Source organism: Anomalospiza imberbis, chromosome 3 (assembly GCF_031753505.1).
Source record: "Anomalospiza imberbis isolate Cuckoo-Finch-1a 21T00152 chromosome 3, ASM3175350v1, whole genome shotgun sequence".
In the NCBI taxonomy this organism is placed as follows: Eukaryota; Metazoa; Chordata; class Aves; order Passeriformes; family Viduidae; genus Anomalospiza; species Anomalospiza imberbis.
The window spans coordinates 100,545,841-100,564,691 of record NC_089683.1 but is presented as its reverse complement, the minus strand read 5'-3'; the positions used below and the strand labels follow the sequence as shown (position 1 = coordinate 100,564,691).

The window sequence follows — 18,851 nt, the reverse complement described above, 5'->3', positions numbered from 1 at the left end:
ATCATTGCGTGCATTAGAGATAATTGCTCTGCATAAAAATTATCTTTATGGGGATTGCTTCTCATATGAGACACTTCAGCCCTGAGAAAAGGTTAGGCTTTCAGAATCAGAGCTTGGAAAGCCTTGATGTACAGCCTGGGTAATAAGAATTTTTGTGGTCTTAGTCAAGACGTCTTGGAGCTTTTGCCACACTCTGAAACTGCACTTTTTTTTTCCCCTCCTTCCCCTCAGTCTTGCAGCTACATCATGTTGCTTCTTTCTGGTTTTATGAATGGAATGTCATGATCTGCATCTGCATAAAGGTTCTTTCATTAGATGCTCCCTCTGCTCTTAAGACATTCATGGAGGTTAATTTGGGGAAAAAATTCTCTGCAATGTGACATTTTCCTTCCATTATACTTCAGCTGTCCCAGATTTATGTGAAAAGCTTGCACAAAACATCTTATTTATAAGAATATGTACACTCACCATTCACACAGACAAAACTATTACAATGTATTCTTTCTACAGGGGAAGAGCTCTGGCCAGCCAGCCCAAATTACATCATGGGACTAAACAGTTTGTATCAAAATCTGGAATTGACATAACTAATTTGCAACACTTCTTATGTGCTTTCCCAATCAACCTTACCAAAAAACCAGATGCACAGCTCAAATCACTGCTGACTTTGCCACTGTCTTTTGCCTTCACCTTTGGGTTTTTTGGGAACACAAATATTTTCTGCCCAAACCTAGAAAGTTTTGTGGGAAATTGAACCAACTTTTTATTTTAGTTCTTTCAGCAGCAGTTTGCTCATCCTTTTTTTTTTTTATTTTTTTCTCTGTTCCCAACATGTTAACAGATGTAAATATGAATCATATTTCATTCTCAGACTCCTTAAAAATACACTCAGAACCAAAGTTTCTGAGTAATAAAAAATTCTGGATGCATCTCCAAACCACAATGAAACACCCTCTCCCCACATGAGTCAAGGCTTGGCTTGCACACCTCTGTCTGAAAAGGAGAGTAGAAACCTTTTCAGTAGCATTGCTGTTTATTTTGCTTTTACAGACAAGCAGCCCTGACAAACTGGTGCATGTGTGTAGCTTCGTGCTCCTGTGTGTGTTTAGGTGTGTGGTTTCCTGCCTTCCTTATCTCCCCTGTCTGTTCTGGATGCCTGATCAGCACTGTAGACATTTTTGTGGTTTTGATGGCTAAAATGAGCTGATATTTGTTGTGTTCAGCCAGCCTCTTTCCCTGTCTCTTCCATGCACTTCAAGCAAGGTTCAGAATTGGACTTTCTGAGCTTCTGCACCACAAAAATCAGGATATGTTAGTGGTCTGGGATTACATTTAGGCTACAGAGTCTGCCGTGAGTTAGCATATCACCCATTGAGCAGGGCCTGGTGCTGGGAGATGGGTGTGAGGCTTGTTTGAATTATTGGAAGGAATCTTGCTGGCTTTGGGCTTGCTGTAATGACCTCTAAGACAAAACCCTTCTTTTAAGCTCAGAAGAAACTGTTTGCTTTGGTTAATGATCTTGGGATGGATGGGTGCATACCATCCCTATAAATTGAAAAAGGCTGGGATGTGTCTGTCCAGGCTCCTGTTGGTTGCTCAGAGTGTTTGTTTGACAGCTGAGCAGAACTCCTGGCACACTTTTAATACTCAGCAAATATCAGTCACCCAAGTGACTTCTGGCTATCTTTTGGGAATAGAGAGTTGCCAAGGTCAGGTCCCAGTGGATAATATGAATGAGACACCCTTCTGGGGAGGAAAAGAGGATCCAGCTTACATGGATGTGAATTGTGCTGTGCATTCATTCGGCCTGAGGGCCGGAGAACGGGCCCAGCCCTCTGTATTTGGTGGCATAGGCACAGCTATTGGTGTTCTCAATTGAATCTTTGTATTCTGAATATTCCTGTTCTGGGCTCTACATCCTCTTTTCCATGTCAGCAATACATGGAGCATGGACACCCACATTTAAGGGTTTAGATTTGATACTCTGAGCTGACAAGCTTCAGTCTCACCTGCTGAAAATATCAGCTGCTTTGAGCAGAAAACTCTTAGAGTGGGCTTAATTAAGCATGGACTGTTTGACTTAACTGGGTTTTGATTGTAATGGGTTATTTCTTCTGGCAACAAGCCAGTGTGACAGAGGTTGTTCTTTCAGTGTAAGTGTTCACTTTCATCCTCCCTCACCAATTCACAAGCATTTTGCTATTGTGTGTGACCCTGCAGCACTGGAAGATTCCTGCTTTCTCTGTGGGCTTTGCACAGGCTAAAGGCATGCCTTGTGTCCCCAGAGCTCCAGATATCCAAGTCAATAGTGGGAACAAACCACAGTCATGGGAGGCTGGGCTGTGTAGAAGCACTTCTGAGGTGAGGAGCAAGCTATTCCTCCTTAGTACTTCCTTACATAACTTAAGCCTTCAGTCTTTGTTTAGAACTGAACATTTAATTGCAGCGGGATTCAATGAAAACTCTTCCAGGAAGAAAAGGCTATTGCTATCACTTGGCTGTAAATGCTCTTGAGGGATTTCTAGTACATATATCTTAACCAAGAAAATACCCACCCTGCTTCACAATGCAACTCCCTCCCCCAAACTAAAAAAACTCTGCAACTCCCTCCCCTGAATTTGCAGAGTCAGGAACAATGAAAAATATTTTCTGCTTCATTATGCTCTTTTCATGGGCCAAGTAAATGCATAGATACTGTCTCTATCCATGAGATAAAGCTGTTTTTTTTAAGAAAAGCAAGAGACAAGGCAATCAGCAATGATTCACTTCTGTGGGAAATGTGCTCCTTTGCTTATTTAGGGATTTAATGTGATTTTGGAATATGTGTGTCTGCAGAAAGAAATAAGGCCATATAGAGATTTTAGTCCTAAAAACTTGGTTTTCTAGACATGGGGGCCAGATGTGAGGTGTAGCCATGTCTGCTGGCAAAACAAACTGGAATAGAGCAAATGTGTCCTGCTGGTTTTCTTTTTTTTTTTTTTTTTTTTTTTTATCAAATCAGTATTCTGGGAATGCCTAGGATATCCCAGGCTTTATGTAATAAACTGAGTCACTTGAGGATTTTGCTGCTGTAACTGTAGAACATTTGTATAGAAAGACCTCTTGAAAGTGTTTGTTTTGTGCTTATGTGAACAAACAAGCCAGAGGAGTATGTGGTCAGCGCGATGAGGAGGATTTGAAGAGAAAAGCCAAAATGAGTGTAGGCATGATCAAAGCTTTAGGCTAAACATGCTCACTGAAAGCACTTTCCCAGTGTTTATGGGAAATACATTTAGGACCTTGTGTTAGGGGGAGAAGTGGGCAGTCCAGAGCCAGGTTAAATCTGTCCTTATGCTAAATAAGAATCTGGAAGTGAGGCCACCATTACTCCTTTGTTTTTCTCAATTCATTTTTGAATGCATGTCACTGCAAAACTGTAGTTTTTTTAGCCATGGACTTGATTTGGTTGGTTTTTTTTCTTCCATGTGTCTATTTATTAGTGCATGGGGATTGAGCAAGAAGGGAACGCATTTGGAGGATCCCTTCTGAAAGCAGTGCCTGGTTGAGCTCAGATGTCACAAGTAGCTTTTACAGGGAAACAGCAATTATTTATTTCATTGTGAACTGGAAGAAACAGCACCTCAGCAATGTGATTCTTAGTCATCATGTTTTGTAAGACCATTTTTTATAGAGCTTTTGTAACAACTCTGTCTATATCCAAAACTCAAATCTAGTGTTACTCTCATTTTTGTCGGTGAGTGGGTCAATGTGGTGATAAGTTGACTTTTCTCCTCCAAGGAAATTATTTCTTTTAATTTTTTTCCCCTTACTTGCTGCCTTTAAAACAATGTCCTTCCTATCTCTATTGGGCAGACAGGGTGTCAAAATTAGGGCTGAACACTTTCCTCTCAGCACCACCCAACATCTGAGCATGGGACTCTTTGATATGAACAAGGTTACATACAGCGTTTCCAGAGCAGAGTCATCGACTTATTTTGCAATGAGGCAAAACTTCCTTTGGGGCTGGTTTTCTCCAGGGCAATGAACCTCTGGAAAACATCTTCATTAATGATGCAGTCAGGAGGATTTCATGCATTACCCTCTCTGCCACCTCCCAAGATCTTCAGCAGATCACTTTATGTACTAGAGGCAAAAAGGTTTAGGGAAAGATTGCAGTCTTGGGAAAAAATCTGAGTGCAGCAGCCAGGCCAATAGTTTTTCCCCTTTCCACCACTCGAGATGCTGAATGGTTTTAAAGCAGTTTTGTGCAACTTAGAGTCTGCTCTTTGGAAGAACTGCTGCTCTGTGCTGCTGGCCTGGGCCTGTGCAGGAGGGGTTAGAGGGAAGATATGGTGACATGGTTCCTGTCTTGTCTTTCTGCTGCTTTGCCAGCAGAACTTGTGGAGTAAAAAGTATCCCACAAATTCTACTTTCCATTTATTGAATATGTTCCCTCCACCATTTAACCTGTCAGAATATACCGCCTTGGGACCTGCAGGAATTTTTGTCTCCTCAGAAAGATATATAAAATCTTTTTTTTTTTTGTTCTATTGGGGATCTTTTTGCTATTACAGAAAACAATGTTGGGTGATGGAACAGAGTTTAGCATTCACTGTGCAAATGAAATTCTGATTGTATACCTTGGGACAGAATTTAGTAGGGAACTTATTCAAATTTCTGTCTGGAAAGTCTCAGCATCTGTTTGAGGCTCCTGTAACTCTACAGCCCCATGTGGAAGAGTGATCTCATGATGAGGGCACCTTCCCCTCTAGAGCCGAAACCTGCTTTGATTCTGCTTTCTTTTCTCAAAGACCATAGGAGAGCAGTTCCCTGCAGCTCCTGTGCTTCCCCCCTCTGATGTCACTCCTCTGAATGTCCCTGTCTGCAGGTGACACCTCCCTGTGACTGAGATGTGACATCACTGACCACTTCCCCTGGTGTTGAGGCTTCCCAGCCCCATGGACCGCTCTGGCTGCACAGGAGCTTCCTCGGGAGGTTTCCCCTGTCCTTACACAAGTTGGGATAACTCCAGGGTTCTCTGCAGAATCCTAGGAAATGCACTGTAGGGAAAAGCTCTGTCCTGGCTTGGGGTCTTCCTGACCCAGAAGGCCTTTCCATCCCTAATTATTGCAATCCTGCTATTTGCATGCTTTAAACTAAATAGCCTGGGGGAAGTTGTGCAAGACCCCTTGCCATTCTCTGGGGCTGCTAATTAAGGCATCCATCCTCTTCATCATGAAGCTGCAGGACAGATATTAATGGGGGAAAAATACTGGATGGGAGGAAAAATATATCTTTACTAGTGTTATGTATGCTTTTCCACTAACTTTCTTTTGCACTTAGAAATGCAAATTTAGGCCAATCAAAACTTTGGACTCATTTTAAATTCCCTACATTGTTCCACATAAACAGAAAATAAAGTATTAAGAGAATATTTCTTTTTTAATGCCAAAAATATCTCAGGCAGCTTTTTTTTCTCTGACAATATTCAATAGCTAAAACTGCACTGTACAGCTATGTCCCTTTTTTGTGACAGTGATCTTCTAGTAATTTCTGTGTAAGCAAACCTTTTTTACTCATTGTAAGATTATGGCCCAGCTGCTGTTTTGAGCAAAGTATTGTAACATAAACATACAAATGTCTCTTCTGCAATTGTGGAAAATCTTTGTTACAGTATGTGCAAGATAATTGCCCCAAATCCTTCTGCCCTGCAGTGTGTGATAAAAACACCAACCCCATTGTCTCAAAGGGGAATGCACATATAGTTATAAACAGAGTCTTTGAACCTGAGTAAGAAGTCTGAAAATACAGTCAATAATTCAGATAGAGCCAAATATTCATAGGGAAGAAAAAAAAAAAAAAAAAGCTGAGTGCTAGGAATCTATCTTGATGGTAGGCAAAGCTTTTTCTGGTAATAGAAACCCTTCAAATAAAAAATTCTTCACTTCTACCCTCCTTCAACCAAAAAACATTCTCTGTACCTATATGTCTGGGTACAGACATTATTTAATTTCCATCATTACAAGGAACAAATGAGACAAATATGTGTTTCTTGTCAGGCAGAGGGAGCAGAACCACAGGGAAGAATTGTGAGAAAAGAATTTGAGAAAGCTTTGTTGAACATAGATGAATTCCACTAAACCTGTGGAGTGCAACAGCAGTCCTGCTGTGCCAGGTGAAAGTGTTCATTGTAATGCAGCAAACCTTCAGCAGGTGTAAGAGTGGGAAAACTCCTGCAGGTTGATGCCTCCTGCACCTGAGCATCTGACTTGATTTAATTGATCAGGCTGTGATAATGCATTAGTAATTTGCTCCCTAGGGTATTATCAAAGCTGTTTAAATCTGCTCCTGATCTGTGAGAGCTCCCCAGATAATGGCTGGCTCATTTTAACAGTGCTTGCCAGGTCAGGGTTTGCAGGCTTCATCAAAATATAGAAAAAAGGACACTTGCAGTGTCTGTTTGTGTTCACTTTTCTCTTCTGTGGTGTGATGGACAAAGGGAGACAGGGCTGACCCATAGGGCACTGTTGCAGGCCCAGGTTGCTGTGAAGAAGCATCTGATCCACCTGGGATGTAGCTGCTCTGTGGTCTGCTCCAGCCATCCTGGGAGTCAAAGGTCCTGAGACCGCCTCACCCCACAGACCCCATGGGGCAGCTGAGGGTAGCCTGCTGCTAAACTTATCCTGGGCCGCTGGTCCCATGCGAAGGATGAGCACATCCTGTGGATCTTGAGGTTTTCTGCTGCATGACTTGAATTGTTTATCAGAACAGTAAAGACTGGTTTGAGATCAGAGACTTTCTTTTCTCCTAGAATTCCAACCCATGGTTGGCTTAATTTTCTTTTCCTTGACCCTAAAAGTGATTCAACTCTGAAAAAAAAAAAAAAGTACTTTTCCTGTGTATTGAGTTAGTGTTAGGTCTCTACAAAGGTAGGCTGAGAGTGTGCCTATACGTATGTGGCCACCTACCTATCCACATTTTGTTTTCCACTGAATTTATCTGTCTTTCTGTGTCCATCTCCTATAGTTATTCTTTCCTGCTTCTCTTCCCACTCAAACCTATTTTTAATTAATTTTTGTATGGCTTAGACCATGAGATGTAGTACAAAATCAGTGAAATAAAGAGGATTTCCCCTTACTATTGTATAGTGATCCTTTAGTTATGCTGCAGTTACATAATTTTTTCTCATTTTGAGGAGTGGTTCTTCATTATAACTTTTTTTTTGTGAGTGTGTGTGAAAAGGATGACAGTCTCCTTGGTTATTTTCCTCAGAAGGGTCATATGAGAAACTCACATGGAAAATCTAAGCAAATGATAATTCTAAGTTCATCCATATTTATACTTTGATTTTTTTCAAAAAGAGAGCTTTAATATATTAGAAAGCAAAGGTTTACAGGATTTGTTCTAGCTGGGAATTTAGATGTTGTACAGCTCTATTCCTAGGGAAAAAAAAAATCTGTTTAGCTTGAACTCATAACATCTGAGTCTTTACAGTGGTCTTTTTTTACCTTCTCAAGCTCCTTTCTTAGGGAAAGTTTCCATTCTTCAACAGTATCAGCTCTTTTAAATCAATTTTGCTCCTTATTTGTTTGATGGTCCTTAGAGGAATGTCTGATATGTTTACATTTCTAATATTGCCTGTGATTTCTTCAAAGCCACTTCATTTTTCTGAAAAAGTGATGGTTTTTAACTGATTATTCTATGGGAAAATTCTTTGTGGAATATGAATTTTTTCTAAGATGTTACAGAAGTGCAGAAGCTGTACCTTGTATCATTCTTAATTGGCTTTTGAGGCTGTTAATTCAGAAATTTGGAAGGAGTGGAGGCTGATCCTTTGGAAATCTAGAGGTGACCTCTTTGCTTCTTGTTGCTGTAAGATTTTTGTGCCATCTGTCTTGGTGTCTTGGGACAGTTGTTCTTCAGGTTGTCTAAGGCATCTGGCTCCCTTTTGTTTTCCTCCTTTCCCATGAACTCGGCAATATTTGCGTGGCTTGCTACTTAAACTCTTCAGGCATGATTGCCACTTTGTATTTGGACGTGAATGCATTTGTGTTCTTTATCAGCCAACCAGATTGGGTTTATTTTTCCAGCCTCTCCTCTGTGGCAGGGGCCAGGGATGTCTGGAAGGAGGGCAAGGGAACATTTGTGCTCTGCAGGGCAGGAAACAGGAGCCCAGGTGCCAGCTCAGCCTCTGCAGATATGACCAGGGAGGGATGTTCACCCCTTTTTTTAATGGAGCACTCTTACATTTGGGGCTAGGAGGAAATATAAGATGAAAGTGTAATAGAAATGCTGATCATGTTAGGTACTTCTTTATCAGTGATGTTGAGAGTGATGTTTACCTTCCATTTAAAGTGCTGCTTAACATGTTTTCCTAGGGGCTGGAAAATAATTGCAGATTTGACTACTTACCTACACTACAAGTGCATTAATCTGAATTTGAAGCCTTCAAGTCCTTGCAGCTAAAATGCAGAATGTCTGTCTGATCCTCAGTTTCTTGCTATGAGATCTGGACTAGTTTGTGTGTTAAACACAGTTTTAGATCACAGCAATTGCCTGCCATATGTGGATTCCTAGTGCTGGCATCAGTAATCCCAGTGGTTTGCTTTCTAATGTTGGTATTGGCTGTCAGCATTTAATGCTTTGGTTGTTACCTGCTGCTCTAAGACAGAATGTCTTGTCTATACCAACTGGATTTGGTAAAACAATGGGTAAAATATTTTACCTACCCATTGAGAAGTTATTGCTAATTGCTCTGTCAAGATTACTTTAGGTAATTTTCACCTGCTTTTAAAAATCTGTTTCTATTTTTCAGCCTCCCTTTAACTGTTAGGAAAGACAACTTCTGACTTGATAATATTATAACATTCAACTGAAAAAAGCTTTGGTCATCACTGATATTTTGGCATTACCTTGGATTCCATTTATCCATTCCACTTATCTTCTCCCCCACCCCCCAAAAATATTTGAAGGTCCAAAGGCTCCCTTTGGCATAAGCCTTGCAGAGAGAATCCATAGAGAAAGCTTTTATGCCTCGTGATCTGGCCACAAAGGCTGTAGACTTCCCAGTCCCCTCTGCTTCCAGCTATATTCTGGCAATATATTCTGGTAATTACTAACACAATACTATGTTTTCCAGGATTTGTAGCTCTACTTGGGCTGTCAGAACCTCCTGACTGCCAAACAACAGACCTACCAAGGATATCAGGTGAGCAGGGACAGTGCAGAGCCTTCTGTTTTAGAAGGCTCTTTAAGAACATGAAAGATGCCAGAGTTTGCTGTAGTCAGAAGAAGTGTCTCTTGAATTCCAGGAGGATTTAATTAGGATACAGCTGAAGGAAGAAGAGACCCCTAAAGGAATTTGGTTTCAGGGCCCTACATGCTTATTATGCAATTTCATCTTGGTTTTTGATCATGAGGGTGCCTTCAGCTAGATCAGGTTCTCAGAGCTTGCCTTGCAGCCTTGCTCCACCCAATCCTTGTTTCCAGGGGTGGGACATCTGCAGCTTCTCTGGGCAGACTGTTCCATTCTCACCAACCTCACAGTAAAGAATTTCTTCCTAATATCTCATCTAAACCCCATTATTGTGTCAGTCTGCAGCCATTCCCCCGTCCCATCACTCCATGCCCTTGTAAAAAGTCCCTTTCTGTCTCTCTTAATGTCTTTTACGAACTGCGAGCTGCTCTAATGTCTCCCCAGAGCCTTTCCTTCTCCAGACTGAACATCTCTAGCTCTCTCAGCCTGTCCTTGTAGGAGAGGTCTTCAGCCTCCTGAAGGTCTCAGATGAAAATAAAGTGTTCTCCAAGTAGGAGTACCTGGAGCAGGTATCCTTGCAACCCCATTCTGTATTTAGGGAGCATAAGACAAGTGTGAAAACATTAAAAAAATCTATGGTTTTCATGTCTCAGAAGTGGTTCTAGTAAATTTTGGTGTGTCAGAACTGCTAGAGGCTCTCACCTCAGCTGTTATCAGGCTGATAGTAACCTAGGTTAGAACCATGTCCTGATGATCAAATAAACCAGAGATTCCTGGTGCAGGAGATAACCACAAACTGACTTGCAAGTCTGCCAGCAAAGCAAATCTCTTTTTCCTCTACCCTTTCCCCACTCCTCTGCCCATACTCTCCTTACTCAAATTGAGAGGAGCTTTAGCTGTGGATCTCCTCACACCAGTCACCTTCCATGGCAGGAGAGCTCCTTGGGGACAAGCTCACTCAGGCAGGCTTTGTATCCGCTCTCATGGGCTTGTTGGTCCTTGTCACCTTCAGCTGGTTGGATGTGAGCAGACCAGATCCTCAGCTGATATGGAGGAGCTAATCCCCAGCTCACTTTCTCCACTTGGATTTCTCCCTGTTTTTGAGTAGTGTTCTTCTGAAGCATCTTAAACTTTTGGGTAGTGGATATTTCCACTGCCAAATAGATAACACATGTCAAAACTGAATGCTTGCCAGGTTAACAGGTTTCTGGCTGATTTTCTACAGGTCTTGTTAGCTCTTGCCAATGAGTTGAATAAAAGATTGGGATTAACAGGAAAGGAGCACCCATGCTTAGTACATGCAGTGACCTTGAGATGCTTTTTACTTCGCGTGACACTAAATATCTGAAACATCTGGAGACGTGTCTGACCTTGGCCCTGCTGAAAGCCCAAGAGAAAAAAACCTCACCAAAATGAGAATTTCAACTGCCTGAACCTTACAACAGGCCCCTAGCTTTGCCCCACAATCCCTGAGCTGTATCTCCTTGAAGAGCTTTTTGTTTCATCTGCTCTGGTCACCAACAAGCCACCCTAAATATGATTGGGTTGTTATTTCACATTCTTCTTGATAATTCCTAGTACAACATGTCCCAAAATACTTTCTGTAGCTTGGAAGCTCTGCTTTTAGGGTCTGATCCAATACTCACTGAAGTCAATAAGTCTCCCTATTGATTTCAGTTGACTTTGGATTAGATCCTTGTTTAGGGGCTATAAATACATCCCATACCAGACTCCTTGATAGATCCCCCCCAGTCTTCTTCTTTCTCACTCTCTTGTGTTTTGGTCAAATGAAATCTGTCAAGCTCTGTTGCATTTCCTAATCTTCCCTGCTCTGAGAGACTTCAGGCCAGCAGAAAGACAAGTTTAAAATTATGGAAATTAAGGCAATTTTTTATTATGCTGTCTAAGATGTTTTCAATAAAGCAGAGAGAGAGATCACTTTGCCAGATTGGTGTCCTGGCGTTCCAAAGGTTTTGGCTAGTTAACAGACTTCCAGTAAAAATGCATGTTGCTCTTCAGACCTCTTGTGGGTGATCCACACCTCTCTTGGAGCCTCCTCTTATTGTCTTGTGGCTTCAAATGGAAGAGAGCCTAAATTACTTTGGACCTGTGCTAAGAGTTCTCAGTATTATTAATAGCATGCTGAGTGAACTTGCTGTGTAAAATGCTCCGATTGCCCCTCCTGCCTTTCATATAGCAGGCACCTAAAAACCAAATTATATTGGGGAAGACGTGGCTTGATGAACCAGCTTCACACAGAGCCAGAAAGTAGGCGAGTGTCTGGGAGAGCGAGGCATTTCTGTGAGGAATAAAGAGCATGTGCTTTTCCTGAGCTGTGGCAATCAGGCTGATGCCCCTTTCAAACTGACATTCAACATGCATTGGCATTGGAACAATGCTGCACACTACTGTCCACAGGATCCTTACTCCTTTTTTCTTGGAGAAAGGGACTTCTCTGTGTTGTTTTGAGTTCAACCTCCCCAAGATGGTTTTTTGGGGTTCTACCCACTCAGTTTTCATATTTTTATGGTATAGAAATCAATCACCAGCAGCTTTGCAACCAGGGAATTATTTCTATCAATTTTGGTGCTATTGTAGAAGTAATAGGTCAAAATACCTGCTAGACAGGTATTTTAAGCATTCATAACACACATGCTAATTGTGTCTGTATTTAGTTCTGATAAACATTATTATCAGTATGTCTAAAACCTCTGAGGTTTTATGCATGCGACCCATAATCATGTGATTTTTGATACATGGTTTAAAAAGGGGAAGGTGGAAGTAGAGGAATGTAACAGTCGGAATTAAAAAGGAGCACAAAGCAAAAACACGGACATTCCTCTGTCTAAGTGCCATGTTGGATGGATTCAAAACAGAATTTTCCACCATTATCTGGGGAAAAGAATCTGAAATGTAATAATACTTCTGGCACCACCTTTCACAAATAAGGCAACTGCATTCACTTTGTAGGCATTTAAAATTCTGCAATAAGATACTTGTTGCAATAAGGCACACTTCAGAGACTGCAGCTGACTTCAGAGGCATCCTCACTGGGGTCTGGGAAACAGCCAGGATCACTGGAAACCATTTAGGAAGAAAGCAGTGCTAGTATGACTTGTTAAAAAGCCCTGGACAGCCAAAACAAAATGCTCAGCCCAGTGCTGCTCCCCCTATCCATGCCTGGAGGTTCAGCCAGGTCCTGGAGAGGTTTCAGGGGGTGCACCTGGGCTCCAGGGACCTCAGCACAAACTCAGCTCCTTCATGTGGGGGGCTGGATCTGATTTTGGGCAGTGTTTGTAGCCTTCGGGGTCAGTGATAGTGTGGTGGAAGGAAAGCTGATTCTGTGTGTTTTGATGCATCCCTGGATTCCAGGAGTCATCCCTGTGCAGGTGTGGGAGAGACACAGAACATCAGTTTAACTGGGAGGGCCCAAATCCATTGAAACTTAAGGAACTGTCAAAAATCCCTTTCTGCACATTTTCAAGCTACAGAATAGAGTGATTTGAAAGATAACCTGAGGACCATCTCACTTGAATCCCCACTGCCATGGACAGGGACACCTCCCACTAGGCCAGCTTGCTCAGATCTCCATCCAGCCTGGCCTTGAACACTTCCAGAGATCCAGGGGCAGCCACAGCTGCTCTGGGCAAACTTTGCCAGGGCCTCAGCACCCTACAGGGAAGAATGTCTTCCTAATATCTAATCTACATGCACTCTGTGTCACTTTGAACCCACTCCCCTTGTCCCATCACTACAGATTCTGATGAAGGGTCCCTCTCCAGCTCCCTGGCAGGACCCCATGAGGTCCTGAAAGGTGCTGTGAAGTTTGCACACAACCTTCTCTTCCCTAGGCTGAACAGCCCTGGCTTCCTCAGCCCGTTTTCTGATAACCAGGCTTGAGAAAAGTGAGGGTTAATTGCAGCTTCAGATCTAGAGATGATGTGTTTATCAAAAGCTGGAGAGCAGAGTGAGCACAAAGGCGCATTGACACAAAGGGGCTCGGTGACATCACAGACCCGTGTGACATCAGCAGGTCTTCAGAGTGAATTGCCACCTTTGTCTGCATGGCAGCAGCACTGCCCCGAGTGCAGGGCTTTGTGTGAGAGAATGCTCTGCTGGCAGCCTGCAGTGCAGAATGGGGACTTAACCTGGCCTCAGCCAGTGCTCGCCTTGCTGGATTTGGGGTTGGTCACTGAGTCTGTGGAAGGTACAGGTAGCATTTTATTGGGCTCAAGCGAGAAATTCTGTGGCTCAAATGTCCTTCTCAGCTCTACTGGAATTCAGTTATAGTGCTGTGTGGAAGTACTGAGTTATTCACTACCTCCTAATGATTAATTTTTGATAAATATTTAAAATAGATGTTAAGAGACCACATTAATTGTTCATGAGGGAGGCAAAAGAGAATCCTTTAAGGTAGACTATTCCAAGAGAAGCAAAACAACTTCTATTCATCATCAATCACCCTGTAATCTGCCCAGCACTTAGAGAACAGCAAGTGCATAAAAGAAGAGAAATATTTTAGCACTTCAGGAAATCTGGAATGCATTCAAAACATTGGAGAAAATTATGGCATTGCAAACAAAATACAAATAGTGTTTTGAATAACTTCTTGCTGCTTCTTTGTGGATACCTTTAAGGGTCTCCCTCTCATTAGAACCGTTATCTTTTCCTGTAAGGCTCATGTTTCATATTTTTCAAACAAATTCGGTGTATTGTGATTCCAGGAAATTGAGTCATGAACATGCTCACAAATATTCAGCCCCTCATGTAAAAAACTTTAACCCCTGCTAAAAGAATGAGAATTAAACAGGAACTAGTATGAAACTATGTAGTTACCATAGACAAACATCAAACATTTAAAGATTAAGGTCTTTATTTGCAGATTAATCAGAAGCCACATCAAAATAATGATGCTATTACCACAACTACTACTACAAATTGATGTATAGATCACATTGCACATCTCAAGGTGCTTTGAAATACAGCTGTAAAAATGACACAAAGCCACAAAGGCATAATAAAATGTAATTAGGACAAACAGTAAGTCCAAGAGTTGTTAGGACAGTTCCATGGAAAATAACTGTTGTTTTAGTTATTACCTTCTGTCAGTGATGGGGCAATGGGAACTGAATTTGCTCCAGCTCTCTTCTTTATTTCTGCTGCTGACTGGCAATATTATAGTGCTGGAGTCTTTGTGTCAGAAAGTTGAAAAGGACCATCTATCCTATACCTTGGGATTAGTGTGCAGTATCAGCTCTTCTTATGTTTGAAGCCTCTGTTTTCAAAGCATGGGATCCATTTCTCCTTTCTTATGTTTGTTTCCTGTTGTGACAGGATTTATAAAATGCAAGAACTAGAGTGGAAATTTTTCTCTTAATTGTCTATCAAAGTATTAGGTGCTTTGATTTTTCTTGTTTCATCAGAAGTTCACTTTTGTTTATTAAAACCTCCCAACTGTCTTTTACTACTGAAAGTAAAAGTACTTTAATTTGCTGCTTGTTGGTTCTTTGTTTTTTTTTTTTTTTTTTTTTTTTCTGAAGAAGAAGACCACAGGAGCTGGTGAGGTTTGCAGGAATATCTTCATAAAAGAGCTCCACCCAATACCTTTCTAGGGTACCTTGTGATACTCTTTTGCACCTGCATATCACGTCTTTCTCACAGGAGCCCTATTCTTCCGTTGGATATTCTGAGATTAATTGTTATCACTAATAATAATTAATATTAATTCTGATCACTAAATATGAAAACTAAATATTTCAGGGCTCCATGTCAGCACTGAGATGATATTGTAGTTGGAGTTTTGGCTGGAGTTACCCGTGTCTCCAGGCTGTGTTTTGTGCAGCTCTGCTCGCTCTTTCCACAGCCCTGACCTCGTGTGCCAGCTGTTGATGAGGTTGATCCACTTCCCCTGCTCCCCTGCCCAGCCTAGCTGGGGAAAATTCCTGTGTTGGACCACCTTGGGAGGAAAAGTGCTGAGGAGCAAGGTGGGTGGAGGGAAGCGTCAAGGCTCTGAGCTTTTAGATGCGTTTTTGGGTTTGGTCTGTTGTTTTGCAATTTTTCTTGCCTTTGTTTTATTTTAATGAATCTGATAATTCTAATCTTGGCTGTTGAATCTGAATATTTCCAATGGAATAGGAAAAGAATTAGGGTTCAAGATCATCTGTGTTGTCAAAGTAGTGAGCTGGCAAAGCCAAACTTTAAATACTGTGAAATTCTATCATGAGCTGTCCTGGACCCAGAAAGTCCAGAGCTGGAATTTGCATGCAGACTTCCAGCAAGAGAAGAAGAATGTGTACCAGTGGTTGAAATTGAGACAATGCATCAAAGCAAAAATAATACTTATTCTGCAATAGCTCTTGCTTAATCTGAGCATCCCTATCTTTGAACTGGCAGTGTACCTCAGGAATGGAATGAAATCCTTAAGTAACTAAAAACCATGGTAAACTTCTCTCTGGTACAAATGCAAAGGTTTTATTTTTAATTTTTTTTTAATCTCTGTAATCATAGTTACATGCACTTAAAATTTAAATAACTGAGACAGTAGTGTATGGGAGTAATTAATCAGACAACTGTTTCCATAAATAATACATTTTCTTTAGTCTATAAAAATCATAGTGTATGCACTCAAAGCTCAAATAAAACTGGGACAGAGTAGTGTGATGGAAAAGCTCATCAGACCCATAACCATCCCCATAAATAAAAAAAAGGGGAGCATGAATGATGGAATTTGAGATAGTCTTTTCAGAAAATGTAATTTCATGCATTTTGGGAAGGGCCATAACCATGGTAAAAGCCAAAACAGAATGTAAGAGTCTTTTTTAAATTTTTAAATGCTGATGTAGCAATGAATTAACTTCTTTAAAATAGAAAAAAAAATTAAAAATCCATTCATTCCAAGTACTGTATAAAGGCAATACTGATTCTTGGATTTGCTCTGCTCTGCTGATGCCATGTAAATTTTTAACTGTGTTTGAGGAAGTGCAGACATTGCAAAATCCAGGGAAGGTTATCATCTCATGCACTGCATTCTTCCAAGCTGGTGAAAAAAATGCTGGGGTAATAAAGGTTTATGATTCAAGTCAGATACATGACAGCAAATGTGTGATTGCAAAATGCCCCTGCTCTGGGATGTACTGATTCTCTATGAACAGACTCGGTATATCTGTCATAGGTATCTGCTCAGGCAGCACTGACCAGGACAGGTCTGAAACACTTGGAAATCCATGGAAAAATTCCTATCTGCTCTCTTGAGTCTTAGCCCAGCAGGCTGAGGTTTAATCTGTATTTTATGGGCCTACTTTTGCTACTTCTATGGAAGGGCTGCAGTTAGAGGCTCAAATGAACTCATCAAATGATTGCCAATGATGTTCACAGAATCACAAAATCAACTAGGCTGGAAAAGACCTCCTTTTGAGGGTGTTGATCTGGCCCCTGAGGTCCCCATGTGAGCTGGTGCTCTTTTGTGGTGGGGAAGAGGTCAAACCTTGAAGTCATCCAGGTATAAGTCTGGATGTTCTATGTGTGCCAGAAAATAAGCTTGATGAGGGTTTGAATTGTATTAGAAATTGTCTCCTCATTCCATGATGATTGAGCTTGATTTTATTCAATAATTAATGTTTCTATAGATGGCAAATAAACCTTTCACTGTCATTGAAGAAGTAAATCCCTCTGGCAAATGCAGAATGGTTTAAAAAAATCAGCACAACCTCAAAAGAAACAATTCTGACCAGTGGGAGGCCAGCTGCTGGGATGAAGCTGTGTCATCCAAAGGTTGGGGAGGAGCTTCAGACTAATCTACCATAATGCCATAGCTGTGAAAATACAGTGATCTTCCATGGTAAAAACTTTCCTTGGGATCAGGGAAGCAGATAAAAGTTGTTGCTGGTGGTAGTCAAGTGTCACACTGCCTTTTCCTGGGATGTTGTGGGGAAAGGAGAGAGGGGCTGTAGCATTGCATTAGCTAAGCTGGGCAAGTTCTCTGCTGCTCTGTGGTCAAGATCTTCTGTTTTGAAGTAATATTTAAAATTTGGAGTCTTCTGCCTTACAGTCTTTTTGATCTGTGCAGGGTTTTGTGTGTTGTGATATTTTTAAGTTCTGTAGGTTCTGTAAAACCTCAAGTGAAAAATCTGGTGATGGATTAGAACTAAACCAGTTTGCCTTTAAGCCTTTGCTGAAGGGTTTGAGATCATTCATATAGCAGAATGATAATTTTTAAACGTAAATGTAGAGCTGACCATAAAGATACATGCCAGAGTTTCTGGAAGAAAGTGAGAATTCAGTAAAATCCCTTTTTTTCTGAGAATGTGGTAGTTTTGAGAGCTCTTCAGACAAGAATCTATTAAGGGAAATGCAGCATTCTTGTTTAATTCTGTAATACTGTCAATTATAAAAGTAAATTGAGAAGAAATTAATTTTGACATATCTAGAAATGTTTTTGTCCGCTTGTAAGCGGTATGTTTTCTACTGCTTTATGTATTTAATTTAATTTTTGGGTTTCCTTGTAGAAACTTAAATGCTACCATAGTACCTCTGCATTATCCTGTCATTTTCCTGGTCAATTCTATTCCCTTGTTCCTCCTATTTAACACTAGGGACTCTTACTGAAATATTCTGGTGTCAAACAACTGATAGAACACATTGGAATAATTGACTCTAGACTGGTATTTTCTAGAACTATGCAGAAAGATGTTTTAGTCTTCATGTTTTTGGGATAAGTTCCATTTTTTTCCAACCCCAAAATCTTATATCCTCATCATTCTCCAATCATTGTATTTTCTACTAGCTGTAAAGAGAAAACACATCTGAATTTCTCTTGGTATCATTATGTGTCTAGAACTAGAATCAGATGTTGTGCTTTCACTCCAAACTCATACATAATAGCCTTGCAACATAATACTGCACCCCTTTTATGTCAAGATGTCAAGTCCTTCTGTATTTTTACTTTCACCTATATGAAAATGTCATCAGGGCTAAAACTGAGCTGTTTTTCACACCCTGTGCCCTATAAAACACAGAAACATTACACTCATTAAATTCTTTCTTATTCCATGGCAAGGAACGTTTTGTGGTGTGGTTTAGGTGGCCAAAGGGCAGCAGCAGTTTGACGACTAACACCCCATTCTTGCCTTACTAAATCAGGGGTATTCCACTTGTTTTGAGTTACAACTTTGTTTTGCTCTTCAAGAGTGCCTTGGAGAATACTTGACTGGAGGAACACAGAATATATGTACATGTATGTATGCATTAAAAGATAAAACATAATAAAATCAGGGTCATAATAAAATCAGAATTTTTACTGTGTAGATAGGGGCAGGTTCAAATAATCAAGATTTAAGAAACTGGAAAAAACACTCAATATACTTTGTGAAGAAAGCAAAGGAATATCTCTGCAGTGCTATGAGACTTCATTGGAATGCAGTTATGTCAGCTTTTTGTGATGTAAAGTAGCAGGAAAGTTTGAATAGTTATTGCTTGCATGTTTCTGAACACACCATATTATTTTATTGTTATAAAAATACCTAGTGGTGTAAATATAATATCCATTTTAGTATAAAACTTATTGAAAATTATGCCTCATTCGGAATGTTTCACTTATTCTGCTACCATGTTTGAAAAA

General features: G+C 40.7%; 1 long non-coding RNA gene across 1 annotated transcript; it reads right to left on the bottom strand.

Moving 5' to 3' along the window:
* Positions 1-10,977: 10,977 nt before the first annotated feature.
* LOC137469975 (uncharacterized) lies at positions 10,978-12,239 on the bottom strand. Its single transcript, XR_010996845.1, has 2 exons — positions 12,171-12,239; positions 10,978-11,308 (listed from the first exon to the last, which is right to left on the bottom strand). It is a non-coding gene; the product is annotated as an uncharacterized lncRNA (long non-coding RNA).
* Positions 12,240-18,851: the final 6,612 nt, after the last annotated feature.